This window comes from Ovis canadensis, chromosome 15 (genome assembly GCF_042477335.2).
Source record: "Ovis canadensis isolate MfBH-ARS-UI-01 breed Bighorn chromosome 15, ARS-UI_OviCan_v2, whole genome shotgun sequence".
NCBI lineage: Eukaryota > Metazoa > Chordata > Mammalia > Artiodactyla > Bovidae > Ovis > Ovis canadensis.
Genome location: NC_091259.1, coordinates 85,950,078 through 85,965,618, shown reverse-complemented (window position 1 = coordinate 85,965,618; position 15,541 = coordinate 85,950,078). Strand labels below are relative to the sequence as shown.

The 15,541-nt window shown below is 38.9% G+C and overlaps 1 pseudogene; it reads left to right on the top strand.

Annotated features, from left to right (window-relative positions):
- Positions 1–5,209: 5,209 nt before the first annotated feature.
- LOC138420697 (olfactory receptor 10AG1-like) lies at positions 5,210–6,153 on the top strand (annotated as a pseudogene).
- Positions 6,154–15,541: the final 9,388 nt, after the last annotated feature.

Genomic DNA, 15,541 nt, shown 5'->3' with positions numbered 1-15,541 from the left:
TCTAACTCTCATACCCATACTTGACTACTGGAAAAACCATAGCTTTGTCAGCAACCTGATGTCTCTGATTTTTAATACATTCTCTAGGTTAGTCATAGCTTTTCTTCCAAGGGACAAACAGTTTTAATTTCATGGCTGCTCACCATCCACATCGACGTTGGTGCCCAAGAAAATATAATAGAGCTTGGTGACTATAGTTAAATAATTTTGTATGTTTGAAAGCTGCTAAGAGAAATTTTTAAAAATTCACATCACAAGAAAAAAAAATGCATAAATTTGGGTGGTGGTGGATATTAACTAGACATTGTGATGATTATTTAAAATATATTTATGTTGAACAGCAGAAGTTGATATAATGCTATAAGTCAAGTATATCTCAAATAATCACTTTGAATTTTAAAGGTCTTGCTTTGGGTTATGCAGATTATGCCTCAATACTATTGCTAATTTAAGCATCAAAGCCTAATGGAAATAATAATAACATTGTGTTGTTAGGCTCAAATATATCTATAAAACAAATTAATATGCATAACTATGTACCATAAATACTTATCCCATTATGTGTCATGCTAAGTCTTCAGTCTAAAGGTATACATGTTGCAGCATGCTATAATGCCCCTGTTTTTTGGTGACCAAAAGTGAGGACTGTGGCAGAGTCTGGCTTTATGCTCTTCAAATACATCTGTTTTATTGACATACAGTGAACATCATTCCCTAACCTTCTCAGAACTACATTGGATCAGGCGATTAGTTTCTACAATGGCATATGGGTAGAAGTGATGTGTTTATTATGCATGGAGGCTCTGAATAGTGTATTTGTTTCCTTCTGTTCTGTCTGTCTTGGCGTCTCAGGTTTCTGCGTGCTGAAGATCCAGTAGGAAACTACAGAGCAGAGGTAGGAACAGCGGGACTCCTAGATGGAAACAACCAGGGTTTCTTCAACACTGACTGCAAACGTGTGCTGTAATATGATTGCAAGATGTTTCTTTATTTTGTTACACTGATATATTTGAGATATTGTCTCAAACTGTAGATTTGTTTTCAGGTGATGGTGATATTAAATTGAACAGAGAAATATTCATGTCACTATCCTAATGATAGAATTAGGGATTAGATCAGTTTACTCACACTGGGGATGGGCATTCAATTTGTTCCATTCTGTAAGTAAAACTTAGTTGAAATAAATCATGAGTGCAATTCTCATTTGTAAATAAGCATGACATTAAATGACATGGATACCATGTCAATCCTAAAAAAGAGTACCTAGGCCCAATTTATGAGGAACATGCTGTAATAAAGATAAGCAAATTTAAAATACAAAAATGAAATGCAATTTTAGAAACACTGATAGTGTTTTCAAATTGTCAAAGAATCTCTAAACAGAAAGAAAAAAATGTGCTTATAAGCGGAAGTGGATATTGGCCTTGTAACCTCATTCCTGACAATTTTACCTACATACCTGCCTGGAAGCAGCTGAAATAGAAAAAACATTTTGACAGGAGAGGTTTCTTTTTGTCTTCCTGTCTTAAAAAATTGTGTTTAAATGTTTATTTTTTTTAATTTAATAATTGGAGGGTAATTGCTTTACAGGATTGTGTTGGTGCTGCCGTACAACAAAGTAAATCAGTCATAAGCCTACATGTATCCCGTCTGTCTAGCCTCCCTCCCCCTCCCCACCCCCTGCAGGTTGTCACAGAGCATCAGGCTGAGCTCCCTGTGATTTATATATGTAGCGACTTCCCACTAGCTATCTGTTTTACATGTGGCAGTTTATGTCTCAATGTTAATCTCTCAGTTCACCCCACCCTCTCCTTCCCTCGCTGTCTCCACAGGTCTGTTCTCCCTGTCTGCATCTATATTCCTGCCTTGCAAATAGGTTTTTCTGTATCAGTTTTCTCCAGCACATGTGTGTGTGTGTGTGTGTGTGTGTTAATATATGATATTTGTCTTTCTCTTTCTGACTTACTTCACTCTGCATAACAGGCTCTAGGCTATTTTTAAGGTGCCTTTCATTTTGAATCTGCTAGATACCTATGCTGATGACCGACTAGCTATCCTAACATGAATAAACCTACCTAGATTTTTGTCAGCAGATACAAAGTACTTTAATTTCACCAAAGTTAATCTAGGAACAGAGTGTTCCACTTCTGAAAAGGGATCTAACCTTCCCTGCAGTGGATTGGAAGGAACAAACACACCACATTTGTGTATTAGTAAGTGACACATTTTTCTAAAGATGTGAAAGATGAGATCTGGATGAATTATGGGAATGAAATTAATGAAGGCAAATTTACAGCCATTACTAATGGTCTGAAATGCAATAAATTGAAAGTTTTAAATTAAGTGTCATTTCTCTGCTAAGTTTCTACCCCCACAGAGGGGAACCTTTAAGCCAAGAAGGAGCTGCAAAAGACAAGTCATATACAGAAAAAGTAGTTTTAAAACATAAACCCAGATGATCAGCAAACAGGAGCAGTCTTCTAAAAATTAAACTGATATGAGTCCAAAAGTCCGTTATACACATCTGTGTCTCTTTCCCTGTCTTGCATACAGGGTCGTCATTGCCATCTTCCTAAATTCCATATATATGTGTTAGTATACTGTATTGGTGTTTTTCTTTCTGGCTTACTTCACTCTGTATAATCGGCTCCAGTTTCATCCATCTCATCAGAACTGATTCAAATGAATTCTTTTTAACCGCTGAGTAATACTCCATTGTGTATATGTACCACAGCTTTCTTATCCATTCATCTGCTGATGGACATCTAGGTTGTTTCCATGTCCTGGACTTTTGGACTCAGAGGGAGAGGGAGAGGGTGGGATGATTTGGGAGAATGACATTCTAACATGTATACTATCATGTGAATTGAATCGCCAGTCTATGTCTGACGCAGGATGCAGCATGCTTGGGGCTGGTGCATGGGGATGACCCAGAAAGATGTTATGGGGAGGGAGGTGGGAGGGGGGTTCATGTTTGGGAATGCATGTAAGAATTAAAGATTTTAAAATGTAAAAAATAAAAAACTAAAAATAAAAAAAGAAAAAAAAAGAAAAAAAAAGAAAATGGAATATTATTTAGCTATTCAAAAAAAAAATAATAAAAAAATAAACTGATACGCAAGAGAAAATGTCCCCCAGGGTGAGCATGACTACTTCCTATTTCAGAGCAGCTGATCTTTGAAGACTACTCCAGAATGACAATGACTTCCTGACTCTAAAGATTTATCAAAGTTTACAGGGTAAAAACATCTATATTCTCATAGATAACTTCATGTAAATCCATGAGGTAAGATGATAGATGGTTTTATTTAAAATAGTTCTGAATTTGAAGTTTAAGATACAAAGGATAAAACAGAAAAATATGAAATTCTGAGACCTTTATCTGAAAATTAGTTAATATATTAACCAATGAATTTCTTAATTTTTTAATGATAAAATAAAAGTAGATATAAGTGAAATAACAATAATAATAATATTTATAATAAAATTTTCACTTAAGGTAATTTTGAAACTTAATTCTAGTGGAAATAGAGAAATATGAGAGAATATTTGTTGACTCAGTTTTATTTATCAAACTATTAATGCAAAAAAACAATAGTTTGTGGGGCTGGAAGATGGGAACAGATATAGTAGATTTATTGAAATATGAAAACACAGTTAGGGAACAAACATTAATGAACTGTTATGAGAATTGTCAAAGTGTTGAGTGCCTGATATGTGATTACATGAACCAGAAATGAAGCAAGATAATGGGCCTCTGTGTGTGTGTGTGTGTTAGTCCCATTCATATGCTTTTGCTACTTGAATTCCTAAAGTAAATAATCATAGGGTTTAAGAGAAAGTTACATTTATTTGATAAAATTACAATGGAATTATATAGGACATATTTTATGCACTTGTAAGAGAAGTAGATGACAATGGATCAGAGAATCACATATGTTAAGAAGAAACTATATTAAAATATCATGAAAATGAAAGTCACTCAGTCGTGTCCAACTCTTTGTGACCCCATGGCCTATACAGTCCATAGAATTCTTCAGGCTAGAATACTGGAGTGGGTAGCCTTTCCCTTCTCCAGGTGATCTTCCCAACCTGGGGATCAAACCCAGGTCTCCCACTTTGCAGGCAGATTCTTTACCAGCTGAGTCACAAGAGAAGCCCTGGAACACTGGAGTGGGCAGCTTATCCCTTCTCCAGTGGATCTTCCTGACCCGGGAATCAAACCAGGGTCTCCTGCATTGCAAGTAGATTCTTTACCAACTGAGCTAATGGGGAACCCCAAATATCATGAGGAATGGGTCATATTTATGGACTGAGTTAAAGATTAATTGATATTTGCAATGCAATGTACAATGGGTGTTAACAGGGAACGTTATTGGACCCCATGATGTAACTAATGCTTTCCATGTGTAGCATAACTGATGGATGAGGTACACAGAAGAGAACAATACAGTTACACATATTTGTTCCCCCAGTAACAAGGGATACGTTTAAGAAAGTCAGCTCTCGTTGAAGTAGAAATGGGAAGGCTTAAAATGTTTTGAGTAAGAATTAGGCAAATTTTTAAGTGAAAATCTTTGAATTGAAAGGAGATGGAATAAGTCAATAGGTACAGAAAAAGATATTGATGAACCCAAAGGAAAACAATTTCAAGCCTGTGTCATATATAATTTCACCCTTAAAAGGGGTGAAATAATTTAATACTATTGCTGCACAATAAGCTCTAAATAAAAATGAGTATATCTTATTGTTTCTGGTATCATTACTGCTGCTGCCCAGTCACTTCCGTCATGTCTGACTCTTTGTAATCCCATGGGCCATAGTCGACCAGGCTTCTCTGTCCATGGAATTCTCTAGGCAAGAATGTTGGAGTGGGTTGCCATGCCCTCCTCCAAGGGATCTTCCTTACCCATGGATCAAGCCCATATCTCCTGTATCCCCTGTATTTCAGGCAAATTCTTTTACTGCTGAAATACCAGGGAAGCCCTCTGGTATCACTACATCCAAGTATAAAAGATGAAGATTTTATTTCTCTAATTGATTTTAACTGCACATCAGTTCATTGCTGAGGTTTCAAATCTCATTTCTTAGAAACTGAGTAAGGCAAAGGCAGCAGTAATTGAAGGGATTATGTAAATAAGTTCATGAAACTAATTCAGTTAACAGAAGGGAAATGTTGGTCAAAAGCATTAATGAATTAACCATCTTGAATTTACCATATCTACAGATGGAGCACAAATTAAGAACAGAAAAATCAAACATCACTACAATGATGGAATTTATCCTCTTGGGGTTTTCTGATAGTCCCAATTTCCAGTGGATTCTTTTTGGGATATTTTTAGTCCTCTACCTGACCATCCTGTTGTGCAATAGTGTCATTGTACTGATAACAAGAATTGACCCTACTCTCCAGACCCCCATGTACTTTTTCCTCAACCACTTTTCCATTTTAGAAATGTTATGTAACTGTCACTATCCCAAGAATGCTCACGGACCTCCTGAACCAGAAAGGACACATTTCTTTCATTGCCTGTGCTACACAAATGTGTTTGGTCCTTCTGTTTGGAGGTTTAGAGTGTCTCCTCCTGGCCGTGATGGCCTAGGACCGCTACGTGGCCATTTGTAACCCTCTTCACTGTTGTCTGATCATGAGCCCCCAGGTCTGTGTCCAGAGGGTCACTGCCTCCTGGGTCAGTGGAGTTCCTGTTGTAATTGGGCAAACACGGCAGGTTTTCTCTCTGCCCTTTTGTGGGTCTACCACAATTAATCATTTTTCTGTGACCTCCCCCCAGTGTTCAAGCTTGCTTGTGGGGACACATTTGTGAACGAGATAGCAGTCTATGTAGTTGCAGTTGTGTTCATCATGGTCCCATTTCTGTTGATTGTTGTCTCCTGTGGCAAATCATCTCCAACATTCTGCAATCGCGATCTGCCAGAGGGAGGGCTAAGGCCTTCTCCACTTGCTCGTCTCACCTCACAGTGGTGGTCTTATTCTACGGCACAGCCTCTACCACCTATTTACAGCCCAAACCAAATCAATCTGAAGAAACTGGGAAGCTGGTCTCGCTTTTCTACACAGTTTTGATCCCAGCGTTGAATCCCAAAGATGTCACCGTAGCACTGAGAAAACTGCTAAGTAAGTTATCAACTTGACTCGAAGGCTGGAAATTATGGAAGCAATTTGTTTCTGTTCCTCATGTAAATACATCAGAAAATGTCATCTAGTATTACTTATATCTTCCTATGAAGAAGTGAAGTCTCTCAGTCATGTCCAACTCTTTGTGACCCCGTGGACTGTAGCCCACCAAGCTCCTCTCTGTCCATGGGATTCTCCAGGCAAGAGTACTGGAGAGGGTTGCCATTTACTTCTCCAGGGGATCATCCTGACCCAGGGATTGAACCCAGGTCTCCCGCATTGCAGGTAGATGCTTTAACCTCTGAGCTGATAGTTAATATCATCGCTGCCATCTCACATTATGTGAAAGGACCTTAGTGTCAAAGAGTTAAGGGTTTCTGGGCTATCAAAGTATGCATTATCTCCATGGCAATGATCTATTCTGAAGACCTATCTTTCCTTTCACTAGGAAAGGGTGAGTTGAGAGATTTCCTGAGCAATAAAATGATAGTTAACTGCTATATAACTAATGATCAGGGTCATGCCCTGTAAGAAATTTGCTTGAAACTTCCCATTCCTTCAGAAATATTCCCTGTCCTTTTCTGTACTTAGGATTGGATTTAGACGATGAGCAAACAACAACCACAACCAAGTTGGTGGGAGTAGCGGAATCTTAGTATTTTCTGGCATTTTTTCCCTTCTTTCTCTGTTTTGCAACTGGCCATATCCCTTTCAGAGTACAAACCCTGAAAGGATCCTTTGTTGCCTCAATGCTGACTCTTCTCTGGTGACCCCATTTCCTCCTGCTGGTAGCTTCATGTTTTGCTTTTGTGGTGTCTCCTTAGTATTAGGAATATTGGGAATTTAAACTATAAATGGCATTGGGTTGAATGTTGATCCCTGTAAATATGTGTCAGATTATAACCTGCAAACCTGAACTTATTAGGAAAATAAAAGCCTTTGCAGATGTAATTCAGTTAAAGACTTTCAAATAAGATTATCTTAATTTAAGGGAAGGACACTATATCCTATGATCAGTGTTCTTAGTTTTTATAAGCAGGGAAGAAAGATTAAGTGAAGACTAGAGATGCAGCAACACCTAGAAGAATATCACGTGAAGATGGAGGAAGCAGCCGGGAGCGGCACATGACAAAGCCAGGAAGCAAAGGAGGTCGGGGACCACCGGAAGCTGGAAGGAGGACTGTCCCTTCAGAGGAGTGACTGTCCCTTCAGAGCCTGTGGAGGGAAACCTTGCCAGCGCTGTGATTTGGGACACTGGCTCTTAAAGATGTGAGAAAGTCAACTTTTGTTACTTAAACCACCCAATTTGTGATAATTTGTTCAATAGATCTGCAAACGATCTGTGTGCAAGTGCACTGTGGAAGCAGTCATTTTATTAAGGTGTTTTTGTTCTAATCATCTGGAATGAATTCTGTATCACTTAAGAACAGTGATTTTTTTTTAAGTAGGATTACTTTTAACTTTAAAAACTATATCAATGAAACCTCCTAACAATATTTGCCCAAGAATGATGGCTACCTGTGCTTTTCCAAGATGTTTGTTAAAAGCTTTTTCAGTACTGCAAAAGAGAACACTAGCAAAGCAAAAGGAAGCTGATCTCACTTGGAACACAGTAGACACAGGCGCCCGTCCCGATGTGATGCTGCAGTCTCTCAAGACAATGTTTATCCCAAGCTTTTCAAGCATGTAAGTACATGAATACATGTATAAAACATAACTCTATTTTTGTAAAACAAAGGGAGATAGCATCCATGTATTCATATAACATTTCACATGGGCATCTTTGTAGTAGGTGTGTATACATGTCAGCAGTATCTGGATGTGTATTAGAAGAGAGAATGGGCTTCTTCACAGTGAAGGGAATTCAGATAATGTCTGACTTATATATTTATACTTTTTGGAGTATGGTTTTATTACAAAGAGAATAATGTGCACATCACAAAAATCATAAATTTTATTCAGAAAAAAATGCATATGGAAGTAAATCACTGCATATCTGCTTTTCTTATTGCCTCCTAACATTTTACAGAATATTTAGTATCTAACAGGGTAACTTTAATATCAGCCAAATAATCTTTGATATTTGAAATAAATAACACATTTTTTGTGAACTAAACAGAATCAGAATATACAATATTTGATCATTTCTTTTAAAAAAAGGACTAAGATAACTAATAGTTACAAATAGAGATAAATTTAAGATTATGAAATGGATATATATGTACATAGGCACTTTTTAATATGTATAATATATTTTTTATATTATATAAATGTATATATTTCAATATTCATTGGAAGGACTGAGCTTCAGCTGAAGCTGAAGTTCCAATACTTTGGCCACCTGATTCAAACAACCAACTCATTAGAAAAGACCCTGATGTTTGGAAAGATTGCAAGTAGAAGGAGAAGAGGGCATCAGAAGATGAGATGGCTGGATGGCATCATGGATTCAGTGGACATAAACTTAGGCGAACTCCAGAAGATGGTGAGAGACAGGGTGGCCTGGAGTGATGCAGTCCACAGGGATGTGAAGAGCTGGACACAGCTGGAAGACTGAGCAACCACAACAAATACATATTTAGATAAAGCTTGAGATCAACCCCAGGATTTCTTTGGAAGGAATGATGCTAAAGCTGAAGCTCCAGTACTTTGGCCACCTCATGTGAAGAGTTGACCCGCTGGAAAAGACTCTGATGCTGGGAGGGATTGGGGGCAGGAGGAGAAGGGGACGACCGAGGATGAAATGGCTGGATGGCATCACCGACTCGATGGACGTGAGTCTGAGTGAACTCCGGGAGCTGGTGATGGACAGGGAGGCCTGGCGTGCTGCGATTCATGGGGTCGCAAAGAGTCAGACACGACTGAGCAACTGAACTGAACTGAACTGATGCAAAAGTAGAAAAATGACTGATTTCACGCTCTGCACAGAGAGAACAGGAAACACACACACAACCCAGAAGTGTATCTCACTTCAGCGATAGCATTAGTCGTCTGTGGATTTTTCTGTATTCCCAGTGTCTGAATGTTTCTTTTTGTGACATTTTCTTTTTTATGTGATTATCCTGGTGAGAAGCAACATCAATATTCCCATAATCAGAGTTGACCAGGCTCTCAAATTCCCATGTGTATTTTCCTCAGTTAACTTTTCCTTCCTGGAAATCTGTTATGTATGTCTCTCTTTCTAGAATATCCATAAACCTTCAATCAGAATGTATATGTATATGCATATATACAGCATGCACTACAAAGTTATCTTTTATTTCTGTTCCTGGCCACATAGAATGCTTGGTCTTGACAGTTATGACCCGTGACTGCCATGTGGCCAACTATAACTTTCACAACTTCCTCTAGTTATAAACCAGGAGCTCTGGATTCCACTAGTGACTCTTGGCTCTTGAATCAGTGGTGTTGCCGTCAGGATAAGGCAGACTTGCCAGCTTTTCCCTCTGTCCTGTTTTGGATCGCCCTACCAGCTGGGCTGTGGCGATGCCTTTCTGAATGAGGTGTCACTCTCTATGGTTGTGCCATTAGGATACTGTTGGTCATGATCCCTCTTCAGCTGATACCTGGCTCCTACAATAAAATCACTTCTCCATCCCATGTTTGCCATCAGCAACGGAATGAGCCAACGTTTTCTCCACCTGTTCACCTCACAACATACGTGTGTGCTAAGTTGCTTTGGTATTGTCTGACTGTCTGCAACTTTGTAGACCGTAGCCCACCAGGCTCCTCTGTCCATGGGATACTCCAGGCAAGAACCCTGGAATGGGTTGCTGTGCCCTTCTCCCGGGGATCTTCCCTACGCAGGGGTCGAACCTGAGTCTCTTATGTCTCCTGCCTTGGCAGGTAGGTTCTTTACCATTAGCGCCACCTGGGAAGCCCCATAGTTGTGCCTTTATTTGTGAACCCAGAACCGTTACATATTCATGACATGATTCCAAATATTTTTACAGGAAAGGTTTTTCCTCTCTTCTTTCTAAACCATGTTACCCTGATGTTTAATCCCATTATATATACTCAGGAATAAGGCTGTCACAGCAGCCTTGAGAAAATGACTGCCTTAATGTTTAAAGTCTTAGCCACTGCTTTGAGCTAGTGATCTTCTCCCCTACTTAGTTCTGCTGTTGTCTTAATCAGACATTATATGGAATTTTGCTTCCTGCATTAGTATAAATTGATTGTCCTCGTGATCCTGCCATTTTATGCTTGACTTTCTGATATCAGGATTATCTCCCTAGTGTTTGTATTTATAAGAAATAAATTTTTTTGCTGATCTCATATTTAAAGGACTAGTCTCTGTCAGGAAAAATTCACTGCTTATTTGATTTGTTGTTGTTCAGTTGGTAATTCATGTCCGACTCTTTGTGACTTCATGGACCATATAGCATGTCAGGCTCCTCAGTCCTCCACTATGTCTTGGAATTTGCTCAGATTCATGTCCATTGAGTCAGCGACACTATTAATATTAATTTAATTATTTTTATTTAATTAATTTAATTATTATTATTAAAAGTAGAAAAAACCTGATTTCTTTTCCATGGGGATGGTCTTGAGCCCTGTCTCCTGTACAATGTCACGAACCTCATTCCATAGTTCATCAGGCACTCTATCTATCAGATCTAGACCCTTAAATCTATTTCTCACTTCCACTGTATATTCATAAGGGATTTGATTTAGGTCATACCTGAATGGTCTAGCGGTTTTCCCTACTTTCTTCAATTTAAATCTGAATTTGGCAATAAGGAGAAGCTCTATACAGTCAACAAAAACAAGACCAGGAGCTGACTGTGGCTCAGATCATGAACTCCTTACAGTGGAAGAAATGCAAAAAAGCAAAATGGCTGTCTGGGGAGGCCTTTCAAATAGCTGTGAAAAGAAGAGAGGTGAAAAGCAAAGGAGAAAAGGAAAGATATAAGCATCTGAATGCAGGGTTCCAAAGAATAGCAAGAAGAGATAAGAAAGCCTTCTTCAGCAATCAGTGCAAAGAAATAGAGGAAAACAACAGAATGGGAAAGACTAGAGATCTCTTCTCATACAAACAGAATCATGTGATACCTTTTTTTTTTCCTTTTCTAATATGCTTTGTTCATTGGTTTATTTTATTTTCTTATCAGGCTTCTTTCCTTGAAGATAATGTTTTCGAGTTGCATCCATGTTGCTCTGCTTATCAGTATTTTGGTTCCTCATTTTGGGACAATAATATTTCATCTTAAAGATACAGTACACTTTCTAGATCCACTCTTCAGTTAAATGACTATCAGGTTTTTTCTACTTTTTATCTATTATGAATAATGATGCAATAACATTAGTAACAATGCTGACTTTCAAGACAGCTTTCATCACCACGCATTGTCTTATTCTCATCCTACCGCATTTCTTACAGGCATTTCATTGACTTTATGACTTCCTCACATTTCCTAAATAATGTACTTTTTTCTTTCTTCAGTTCAGTTCAGTTCAGTTCAGTCGCTCAGTCGTGTCCGACTCTTTGCAACCCCATGAATCGCAGCACGCCAGGTCTCCCTGTCCATCACCATCTCCCGGAGTTCACTCAGACTCACGTCCGTCGAGTCCATGATGCCATCCAGCCATGTCATCCTCGGTCGTCCCCTTCTTCTCCTGCCCCCAATCCCTCCCAGCATCAGAGTCTTTACCAATGAGTCAACCCTTCGCATGAGGTGGCCAAAATACTGGAGCTTCAGCTTTAGCATCATTCCTTCCAAAGAAATACCAGGGTTGATCTCTTACAGAATGGACTGGTTGGAACTCCTTGCAGTCCAAGGGACCCTCAAGAGTCTTCTCCAACACCACAGTTCAAAAGCATCAATTCTTCGGCGCTCAGCCTTCTTTTCTTTCTTAATTGCATTTCATGTATACAAGAATATTTATATTACATTTAAGACTTCAGGAATAAAATAAATAATTCTTTTTTTTATTTATTTCCTAAAATTTTTAGTGCAATAATTTGAAAAGTAATACTATCTAAATATTTATTTACTACTAACTATAGTACTAATATTTCTGTCTATTAAAGTGGAGGCTGAGGAACAAAAAGTAAGAATGTAACTGTGTTCAGAATTTTCTGCTGATAAAGCTCATATATGCAAAGATGACTCATTTAAAAATTTTTACACAAATGATTTTTCTGAATAAACAGAGTTCATTTTTTTTTCATGGATATCACATTTATTGCATGGAAGACATTGTGTTAACATATTGGTACATTAATTTTGACCACTAAATAAAACATCAGTTTCAAAACAAGCACTCTTATATTTTACAAAAGGAAATGGAAGCATATATGACTTAAGAAAATAGTTATTTATTTGCTACTATCCACATTCATTATATGAGACAGAAGTCTCAATATTCAGTTCAGTTCAGTCGCTCAGTCATGTCCGGCTCTTTGGGACCTCATGAATCGCAGCACGCCAGGCCTCCCTGTCCATCACCAACTCCTGGAGTTCACTCAGACTCACATCCATTGAGTCTCAATATTACATCCCCCCAAATTCTCCCTTCTAGACAGTAATGGAACTGTTTCAGTCAGTCAGTTCAGTGGCTCAGTCATGTCTGACTCTATGCTACCCCATGGACTGCAGCATGCCAGACTTCCCTGTCCATCACCAACTCTGGGAGCTTGCTCAAACTCATGTCCATTGAGTCAGTGACTTTGGTGCCCAAGAAAATAAAGTATGTCACTGTTTCCATTGATTCTCCATCTATTTGCCATGAAGTGATGGGACCAGATGACATCATCTACTCAATGGACATGAGTTTGAATAAGCTCTGGGAGTTTGTGATGGGCAGGGAAGCCTGGCATCCTACAGTCCATGGGTTTGCAAAGAGTTGGACATGACTAAGCATCTGAACTGAATTGAACTGATTTGGTGATGCCATCCAACCATCTCATTCTCTGTCATCCCCTTCTCCTCTGGCTTTCAGTCATTCCCAGCATCAGGGTCTTTTCCAATGACAATCATAGTAATTGGACACTCATTTTCCAATGAGTCATAGTCCTGGTATCTTTGGAAGTAGCCCAATTATACCAGATACGAAGATGTTAGAGCAAACTTTGAGTATGAAGTTTCTTGGACTGCAATGAGAGCAAAGCAGTCAATCCTAAAGGAAATCAGTCCTGAATATTCATTGAAAGGGCTGATGCTGAAGTTGAAACTCCAATACTTTGGTCACCTGATGCAAAGAACTAACTTTTTAGAAAAGACCCTGATGCCAGGAAAGGTTGAATGCAGGATGAGAAGGGGATGACAGAGGATGAGATGGTTGGATGGCGTCCCACTGGACATGAGTTTGAGCAAGCTCTGGGAGATGATGAAGGATAGGGAGGCCAGTCCATGGGGTCACAAAGGGTTGGACACGACTAAGTGACTTAACAACAACAAATCCTTCATTATAAATATGTACTGCATCTTCTTTATCCATTCATCTGTTAACAGACATTTAGGTTACTTCTATGTCTTGGCTATTGTAAACAGCCCTTCAGTGAACATTGGGGTACACATATCTTTTCAAACTACAGTTTTCTCAGAATATATGCCCTGGCTTGGGATGGTTGGGTCATGTGCTAGCTCCATTTTCAAGTTTTTAAAGGGCCTTCGTATTGTTCCCCATAGTGGCTGTGCCAATGTACATTCCCCCCAACAGTGTAGGAGGTTTTTCTATTCTCCACACCCTCTCCTGACCTGCCTCTTGAGAGATCTGTATGCGGGTCAGGAAGCAACAGTTAGAACTGGACATGGAACAACAGACGGGTTACAAATAGGAAAAGAGCACGCCAAGGCTGTATATTGTCACCCTGCTTAATTAACTTAAATGCAGAATACATCATGCAAAATGCTAGGCTGGATGAAGCATAAGTTGGAATCAAGATTGACGGGAAAAATAACAATAACCTCAGATATGTAGATGACACCACACTTATGGCAGAAAGGGAAGAAGAACTAAAAAGCTTGTTGAGGAAAGTGAAAGAGGAGAGTGAAAAAGTTGGCTTAAAGCTCAACATTCAGGAAACAAAGATCATGGTATCCGGTCCCATCACTTCATGGGAAATAGATGGGGATACAGTGGAAACAGTGGCAAACTTTATTTTTTTAGGCTCCAAAATCACTGCAGATGGTGACTGCAGCTGTGAAATTAAAAGACGCTTACTCCTTGGAAGAAAAGTTATGAGCAACCTTGATAGCATATTGAAAAGCAGAGACATTACTTTGCCAGCAAAGGTCCATCTAGGCAAGGCTATGGTTTTTCCAATAGTCATGTATGGATTTAGAGTTGGACTAGAAAGAAAGCTGAGCACTGAAGAATTTATGCTTTTGAACTATGGTATTAGAGAACAATCTTGAGAGTCCCTTAGACTGCAAGGATATCCAACCAGTCCATCCTAAAGGAAATGAGTCCTGAATATTCATTGGAAGGACGATGTTGAAGCTGAAACTCCAATACTTTGGCCACCTGATGCGAAGAGCCAACTCATTTGACAAGACCCTGATGCTGGGAGGGATTGCGGGCAGGAGGAGAAGGGGACAACAGAGGATAAGATGGTTGGATGGCATCACAGACTCAATGGACATGAGTTTGAGAAAGCTCCGGGAATTGGGGATAGACAGGGATGCCTGGCGTGCTGTAGTCCATGGGGTCACAAAGAGTCAGACATGACTGACCGAATGAAATGAACTGAACTGAACTGACACACCTCCAGCATTTATTGTTTGTAGGCTTTTTGATGATGGCCATTTTAACCAGTGTGAAATAATATCCCTTTGTGGTTTTAGTTTGCTTTTCTTTAATGATTCATATGTTGAGAATCTTTTCTTGTGCCTCTTGGCCACCTATATGTTTTGTTTGGAGAAATGTCTATTCAAATCTTCTGTGGAAGTTTTTGTTTGGGTTGTTTGTTTTGTATACTGAACTACATGAGCTGTTTATACATTTTGGAATTAATGCCTAGTTGCTCACATCGTTTACAAATATTGTCTCCCATTCTATGGGTTGTTCTGTCATTGTGTTTATGGTATCCTTTGTTGTACAGAAGTTTTTGCTGTTGTTTTAGTTTAATTAGGTCCATTGGTTTATTTTTGTTTTTATTTCTGTTGCCTTAGGAGGTGGATACAAATAAAAAATACTGCTGCAATGAATGTCAAAGACTGTTATGCCTATGTTTTCCTCTAAGAGTTTGGTATTACCTCACCTTATATTTATGTCTTTAATCCACTTTGCATTTATTTTTGTGTACAGTGTTAGAGAATATTCTACTTTTGTTCATTTACATGGGCTGTACACTTTTCCCAGCACCACTTATTGAAGAGACTGCCTTTTCTCTTTTGATAGTCTTGCCTCCGCTGGATTTATAGTCCTAAATTTTTATTTCAGAGTCATTTTGAGGCT